Below are 8,939 nucleotides of genomic sequence, written 5' to 3' on the forward strand. Positions count from 1 at the left end.
ATTGAAAACTGCAACTATTAATAACTAATGTCTCCATCCTAATAAGACACGAGCAGAGGAGGACGGGAGGGGCAATAAGGCTGAGCTTGCAGGTTATATTTTAAGGCGTTTGTAGACGGCCCACTCAAAAGCGGCCAGTGCCCACTCGACTGAGGGGAGGGATCGAGTCAGGAATAGTTCTGATCTTGCAATGTTGAGGGAGCAAGGTTAAATATGGAATGGCTGTACATTCCAGACGACTTACGAGCACCTCATAAATTTTGAGTGGATTCAGTCCCCGCTGCAGGCCTGGATAATTGAAAGCTCCTCCCAATGGCGAGAGGGGAAGGCCGGGGGCTAATAACCAGCGTGGGATTTAAGGCCCGGTTTCCACGGAAACTGGGCACCCAAAAGAAAATAAGCCCAAAAAAAGCTTAGATATTTAACGTGCGACGGTTACGTTTAAATACAAACAGACGGGAGTCAAAATAAATGGTTGTAAAAGTGCAGTTTGCTCACAATTTCCTTCTAAGTTTCAGTGGGAAATTTAAAAAGTGGGATTTAGCCAAAAATCACTCCGCATCTGGAAGAGAAACAGGTTAACATCGTCGATGTGACCCTTCAGCTGAAAGGTGTAATGGGAGCTCAGTCCTGGAGCAAATTCTTTTGCCTCCCCTGTCCGAACACGCAGGAGGTCGCTGGCCGTACCTTTCCGGAACGTTCTTTTGTGTCCCGTCCCGCCCCCCTCACCCCCGAGTTCTGGCTCGCTCTTACGCGAAGGATTAACGGGGGGGGGGGGGGGGGAAAGGGAGGAGGAGGAATTACATTGCAATTCACTCCAGCTTGACGTCGGCCCGACTTCACAACCAAAAGCCTGCTGTAGGCCGGCTTTCGCCCCCAAAGCCACGATGGGCTTGACGCATGAAGGCGAGACGCGTTTTCGTTTTACAGTGCAGAGAAAATTTAAATGTGGAGACGGAAACGTTTGTTTTTTTTGGGGGAGTGGGCAGGGGAATATTGACACAGCGAAAAGCTGCAGATAAACCTTTCTCGGTCAAAAGGGGAATTAAAAAAATACCTTTCACGGGGGTTATGGGTTTATTTTCACAGCATCTTAACTATGTCTTTTGTGTTTATTTTGTCTGAAAGAGGCCCCAAAATCTCCTCTACTCAACATCTCCGATGTAACCTGTGACCCTGACGTTGGTGGGCGCAATGGCGGGGAGGTATAAATAATTAAAAACCGAACTGGCAGCCGTCATTGTACAAATCTTTGTGTTGCTTTATTAATTTTCCTTTCTCCGAAGATAAATCAGACAAGAGAGAGTCTTGTTACTGTCACTGTGGCAGATTTAAATGAAGTTTGTTTTTTTTTTAAATCTTTGTTTTTACGAGGGGGCCTTCCACTCGCTTAAAATAAAAGGAGGGTTTTGGGTCTCGTATTACAAGCTCTGTTAACCCCTTCGTTACTCCGCATTTAAAACAAATACATTTTTAATTATTGAGAGCGGGCCAGAGCCTCGTTAGAAATTCTTGGGGCTCCGGGCGCCAAAAATAATCGGGTCACCCTCCCTCTCGCACCTGTGGTACAAGCCCCCCCCCCGCGACTTCATCGCCCCCTCCGCCCCCTGGCCATTATCCATTCAAACTTTTGCGTCAGCCGTGGCTCCATGGGTGGCCCTCTCACCTCTGAACCCAAAGGTCGTGGGTTCAAGTCCCCCTCCAGACACTAAGCCAACACTCCCAGTGGCAGGGCTGAGGGAGCGCCGCCTTTCGGATGGGATGTTAGAACCGAGGCCTCGTCTGCCCTCGCAGGCGGACGTAAAAGATCCCGCGGCCACTATTTCGACGAAGAGCAGGGGAGTTCTCCCCGTTGTCCAGGGCCAATATTTATCCCTCAACCAACATCGCTAAACAAACGGGTTATTTGGTCATGATCACGTTGCTGTTTGTGGGATCTTGCTGTGCGCAGATTGGCTGCCGCGCTCCCCGCATTACAGCAGAGGCAACGTTCAAAAAAAGTACTTCGCTGGCCAGAAAGTGCTTTGAGGTCATGAAAGACGCAAGTTTGTCCTTTCCTCCTGCCGAGGTGACGGACCTGTATTGAGACAGACCTGAGCTGCGGCCGAATCCAGACACAGGAGAGGGCACTGACAGACAGTAGCCATTCACCAGACCCCCCTCCCGACCCTACCCCCACCCCAGAAAGCCACTCCCCAGTCACACTTCACGATGTCAATCAACTCGAGCACCCTCAGCCTGACTGAGCCCATCACTTAGATCACAGACTGCAGCCCCTTCCCCCGTGGCGGTGTCTAGCCGCTGGTCGATTTCTTGGCCCCCCGCCCCTGCCCACACAAAGTCCACCCCTTGGGCCTTCTCCACTGCCGGCAGCCCTGACGAACGCACAAGAAAAAGTGCCTGCCCTTTAACCTGGTTGCCAGGGTGACGAGCAGCTGTATGTCCAAGAGTCATTTCACACTGATTATTTCCTCGTTTCCACTGGCAGATGTCAGCCCTCCTCATTCCCCAACCCCAAACAGCTGAGGTTTGAGTGTCTCCATCAGGAACGTGCCATTTCTTGGTCCCAAGACTGAATACCCGAAGGTTAGCTCCTCAATCGATGTACTGAGAAAATCATTGCTCAAAGTTGTTCACATCATTAATGCTGATCACTGAGGGAGTGTTTCTGTACCCAGTCACTGTGCCCTCTGAATACTGAGGGAGTGTTTCTGTACCCGGTCACTGCGCCCTCTGAATACTGAGGGAGTGTTTCTGTACCCACTCACTGTGCCCTCTGAATACTGAGGGAGTGTTTCTGTCCCCACTCACTGTGCCCTCTGAATACTGAGGGAGTGTTTCTGTACCCACTCACTGTGCCCTCTGAATACTGAAGGAGTGTTTCTGTCCCCACTCACTGTGCCCTCTGAATACTGAGGGAGTGTTTCTGTCCCCACTCACTGTGCCCTCTGAATACTGAGGGAGTGTTTCTGTCCCCACTCACTGTGCCCTCTGAATACTGAGGGAGTGTTTCTGTCCCCACTCACTGTGCCCTCTGAATACTGAGGGAGTGTTTCTGTACCCACTCACTGTGCCCTCTGAATACTGAGGGAGTGTTTCTATCCCCACTCACTGTGCCCTCTGAATACTGAGGGAGTGTTTCTGTACCCAGTCACTGTGCCCTCTGAATACTGAAGGAGTGTTTCTGTACCCACTCACTGTGCCCTCTGAATACTGAGGGAGTGTTTCTGTACCCAGTCACTGTGCCCTCTGAATACTGAAGGAGTGTTTCTGTACCCAGTCACTGTGCCCTCTGAATACTGAGGGAGTGTTTCTGTACCCACTCACTGTGCCCTCTGAATACTGAGGGAGTGTTTCTGTACCCACTCACTGTGCCCTCTGAATACTGAGGGAGTGTTTCTGTACCCACTCACTGTGCCCTCTGAATACTGAGGGAGTGTTTCTATCCCCACTCACTGTGCCCTCTGAATACTGAGGGAGTGTTTCTGTACCCAGTCACTGTGCCCTCTGAATACTGAGGGAGTGTTTCTGTACCCAGTCACTGTGCCCTCTGAATACTGAAGGAGTGTTTCTGTACCCACTCACTGTGCCCTCTGAATACTGAGGGAGTGTTTCTATCCCCACTCACTGTGCCCTCTGAATACTGAGGGAGTGTTTCTGTACCCAGTCACTGTGCCCTCTGAATACTGAGAGAGTGTTTCTGTACCCAGTCACTGTGCCCTCTGAATACTGAGGGAGTGTTTCTGTACCCAGTCACTGTGCCCTCTGAATACTGAGGGAGTGTTTCTATCCCCACTCACTGTGCCCTCTGAATACTGAGGGAGTGTTTCTGTACCCACTCACTGTGCCCTGTGAATACTGAAGGAGTGTTTCTGTTCCCACTCACTGTGCCCTCTGAATACTGAGGGAGTGTTTCTGTACCCAGTCACTGTGCCCTCTGAATACTGAGGGAGTGTTTCTGTACCCAGTCACTGTGCCCTCTGAATACTGAGGGAGTGTTTCTGTACCCACTCACTGTGCCCTCTGAATACTGAGGGAGTGTTTCTGTACCCAGTCACTGTGCCCTCTGAATACTGAGGGAGTGTTTCTGTACCCAGTCACTGTGCCCTCTGAATACTGAGGGAGTGTTTCTGTACCCAGTCACTGTACTCTTTGTGGCTGCAGTCTTAGGCATCCATTATTCTATTTGAAACCTTAAAAAGTCCTCAAAGCCCATCAGTGGCCAAACATTTGGTCACCGCACCGACCCTTTCTGTTCCTGGGTTCATGCCCTTTGTCCATTTTCTTTTTTGCCCTTTTCTGCAAAGCATTGTGTGGGATGTTCTTCACATTGTAGACAATCTGAACCCCTCGATTAGATTCCAGTCTGTAACTCACTCCCGGGTATCCATTATTCTATATATAAACCACCTGAACCCCTCGATTGGATTCCAGTCTGTAACTCACTCCCGGGTATCCATTATTCTATATATAAACCATCTGAACCCCTCGATTAGATTCCAGACTGTAACTCACTCCCAGGTATCCATTATTCTATATATAAACCATCTGAACCCCTCGATTAGATTCCAGACTGTAACTCACTCCCGGTTATCCATTATTCTATATATAAACCATCTGAACCCCTCGATTAGATTCCAGCCTGTAACTCACTCCCAGGTATCCATTATTCTATATATAAACCATCTGAACCCCTCGATTAGATTCCAGTCTGTAACTCACTCCCAGGTATCCATTATTCTATATATAAACCATCTGAACCCCTTGATTAGATTCCAGTCTGTAACTCACTCCCAGGTATCCATTATTCTATATATAAACCATCTGAACCCCTCGATTAGATTCCAGCCTGTAACTCACTCCCAGGTATCCATTATTCTATATATAAACCATCTGAACCCCTTGATTAGATTCCAGTCTGTAACTCACTCCCAGGTATCCATTATTCTATATATAAACCATCTGAACCCCTCGATTAGATTCCAGCCTGTAACTCACTCCCAGGTATCCATTATTCTATATATAAACCATCTGAACCCCTCGATTAGATTCCAGCATTTTCAGGCTCAATGTTTATAAAAATTATCAATGAATTTTGTCCTATGGAATAATGCTACGGGTGCCTTTGCATAAATGACTAAGGGACTGCTACTTTTCCAATTATCCGACAGGAAAATCCCATTGCCTCCTGTTTTCTCCATGTCGAGATCGTGATATTATTGAGCGAATGTGATTCACTCACTGAGCAGCCAATGTCCTGCCCTAATCACCTGTCCATTTCACCGTCCAGAGCTCCTCCCACCTTAACCCAGGGCAGATGTTTTTGAGAGGTTCCAGATGTTGCGGCAATTAGTCACAATCACTTGCAATGGTAAGGGGAGGGGCGCCAGAAGCGGGGCTGGAGGACCTGAAACTTCCCCTATCAATGCATTGGGAATCAAATTGAGGTCTCTCTCTTCATCACGTGGGAACGAGTGTGGCAGATATGGTTCACCAGACAATGAAAACCATTAATCCCTGCTCAGATACTTAGGGGGTGATTTTAACCCCAAGAACGGGTGGGTTGGGGGCAGGCGGGAATTGAAAATAGTTGGTTTTTTTTGGGTCGCGACTACAAAATTTTCAGACTTTGCATTCCCAGTGGGAAGCCTGGACTTTTACACGCCCGAGTTAAACCCGGAAATAAAGCCGGGTTGCGGTCGCGACCCAAAAAACAACTATTTTCAACTCCCGCCCGCCCCCAACCAACCCGTTCTTGGGGGTTAAAATCACCCCCCTTTGGTGACTGAAGTGCACCCACTTTATGGAATGAAAGAACTTGCATTATACACGACCTCAGGACGTCCCAAAGCGCTTTACAGCCAATGAAGTACTTTTTGAAGTGTAGTCACTGTTGTAATGTAGGAAACACGGCAGCCAATTTGCGCACAGCAAGATCCCACAAACAGCAATGTGATAAATGACCAGATTATCTGTTTTAGTGATACTGGTTGAGGGATAAATATTGGCCAGGACACCGGAGAGAACTCCCCTGCTCTTTTTCAAAATAATGGGATCTTTTACATCCACCTGAGAGGGGCAGACAGGGCCCTGGTTTAACATCTCATCTGAAAGACGGCACCTCCGACAGTGCAGCGCTCCCTCAGTGCTGCACTGGGAGTGTCGGCCTAGATTTTGAGTTCTGGAGTAGGACTTGTACAATGGTTGACACCTAGCTAGTTAGTGAAGCCCCTGGACCTGCACTCTGGGCACTGATGTGGCGAACGTTTGTCCTGTTCATAACCTTTCCATGACGCACAGAGTTGAAGCTTATCTTGGTCCTCATGTCATAAGCACATCAGATAGTTCACTCCCCACTAGGGTTCAGTTGGTGAGTTCACCTGCCTGGTGGGAATTACCAGGGTCCCAGCTACAACCGCTAGTCTGTGCTGAGTAAACTGATTCACCACCAGCACTCTTGTCGATGGCACGTGCCATCTTTAGGATGCACTGTGACCTCCACCACTGAGAAGGACAAGACCAGAAGCCCCCTGGGAAGACCATCTCCTCGCCGAGTCACCACACCGTCGCAGACTTGGCCAAATATCGGCCGCTCCTTCATCGCCGCTGGGTCCAAATCCTGGGATTCCCCTACCCAACACCGTAGTTGAGTTAGCATCGGTGACCAGGCCTGCGGCGGTTCAAGGGGAAGGCCTGCCAACCACCTTCTCGGGGCAACCAGGAGTCGGCAACAAATGCCAGCCTTGCCCACACCCTGAGAAAAAATGTGAAAGAAACCTCAGCCAAGGTGGCAGTAGGGTTGCTCGCGATTGGTCTCTGTGCCCCAAGGGTTTCTTCTCCCTATTGCTGTCCGGTCATTCCGGCTGGAAATGTTCAGTGAGAACGAGCATCGCCTCCTTCCCACAATTTGTTGCCTCGTTGCCTCAGGGTTTCACAGTGACCACTCGGGTGTGGCACTGGATGGCACCCAGTGCCCATGGAACTGGGACCCTCACAAAAATCAGTGCCTTCAGGAGAGGAAGAAAGAAAATTGGAGGGGGTAAAAATAAAGTTATGAACCTCTGTCTCACTCTCTCCCCACTCACTGCCCCTCCCCTCACTCTCTCTCCCCTCACTCTCTCTCCCCTCACTCTCTCCCTTCTTTCTCTCCCCCCTCACTGCCCCTCCCCCTCTCACTCTCTCTCTCCTCTTACCCCTCACTCCCTCTTCCCTTGCTCTCTCTCCCTTACTCTTTCTCTCCCCCTCTCTGCCCTCATCCCCCCTCCCCTCACTCCCTCTCCCCTTACTCTCTCTGTCTCCCCTTACACACTCCCGTTACTCTCTACCTGCTCTTTCTCCCCTCATGCCCCTCCCTCAGCCTCTCTCCCCTTACTCTCTCTTCCCCTCTCTCCTCCCACTCTCTGTCTCTTCCTCTTCTCTCTCCCCTCACTCTCCCTCCCCTCACTCTCCCCCTCACTCTCCTTCCTCTCACTCCCTCGCCCCTCATTCTCCCTCCCCTCACTCTCCCTCCCCTCACTCTCTCTCCCTTTACTCTCCCTCCCCTCACTCCCTCGCCCCTCACTCTCCCTCCCCTCACTCTCCCCCTCACATTCCTTCCTCTCACTCCCTTGCCCCTCATTCTCCCTCCTCTCATTCTCACTCCCCTTACTCTCACTCCCCTCACCCTCCCCTCACTCTCCCTCCCCTCACTCTCCCCTCACTCTCCCTCCCCTCACTCTCTCTCCCTTCACTCTCCCTCCCATCACTCTTCTTTCCCTTGCTCTCCCTCACCCTCCCCTCACTCTCCCTCCTTTCACTCTCCCTCCCCTCACTCTCCCCTCACTCTCCCTCCCCTCACTCTCCCTCCCCTCACTCTCTCTCCCTTCACTCTCCCTCCCATCACTCTTCTTTCCCTTGCTCTCCCTCCCCCTCACCTCACTCTCCCTCCTTTCACTCTCCCTCCCCTCACTCTCCCTCCCCTCACTTTCTCTCCCCTCACTCTCCCTCTCCTCACTCCCCCCTCCCCTCACTCTCCCTCCCCTCACTCTCCCTCCCCTCACTCTCCCTCCCCTCACTCTCCCTCCCCTCACTCCCTCTCCTCACTTTCTCTCCCCTCACTCTCCCTCCCCTCAATCTCCCTCCCTCACTCTCTTACCCCTCACTCCCTCGCCCCTCACTCTCCCTGCCCCCTCACTCTCCCTCCCTCACTTCCTCACCCCTCACTCTCCCTCCCCTCACTCCCCCTCCCCTCACTCCCCCTCCCCTCACTCCGCCTCCCCTCCCTCCACTCTCCCTCGCTCTCTGACATTTGGACTCTGCCAGTCTAGAGGGAGTGAGTTAACTTTCAGGATCGAGAGTCACAAACGAAATTTTGATAATTGAGTGCCAGAACCTCAATATTGGCTAAAAGGATGTGCCAAAGAATGTGGGTTTGGTGGGCGAGGAAGGTACAGGGCCTGGAGACCCACACATTTGCTTCTCGTAAAGCAATCTGGTCAAAAAAGTAAACTGTCCAGCCAAAAAACAGACGGTTGCAAACTCTAACGTCATTGGCGATTTTGTTCCAATGGGAACCCCTCTCCCTCCCCTCACAGTACGAATTGTAGGGCCGTTCATTCATATATCAACATGTTAAACACTGTCATGCTTGGAAGGACAAAAAAATATTAAAAAGTCTCCCTCATGGGTTAGCTTTTCTCCTTTTGAGAATTCCTTTATTCAGGTAAGTGGGATGTCAGTTATAATGAGTGGCCGTTCTGTAGGAGGAGAGCAGGTCTCGGGGAATGTCAGAACTATCACTTAAATGGCTGGAGCAGCCTGGCTCATTTGGCCAAACGCCCACTTCACGTGGTACAGTGAGGTAAAAATAAACTGCCCATAAGAGAATTGAAAATTCTCATCCTTGTCTTTCAAATCCCTCCATGGCCTCGCCCCCTCCCTATCCCTGTGACCTCCTCCAG

This window comes from Heptranchias perlo, chromosome 39 (genome assembly GCF_035084215.1).
Source record: "Heptranchias perlo isolate sHepPer1 chromosome 39, sHepPer1.hap1, whole genome shotgun sequence".
In the NCBI taxonomy this organism is placed as follows: Eukaryota; Metazoa; Chordata; class Chondrichthyes; order Hexanchiformes; family Hexanchidae; genus Heptranchias; species Heptranchias perlo.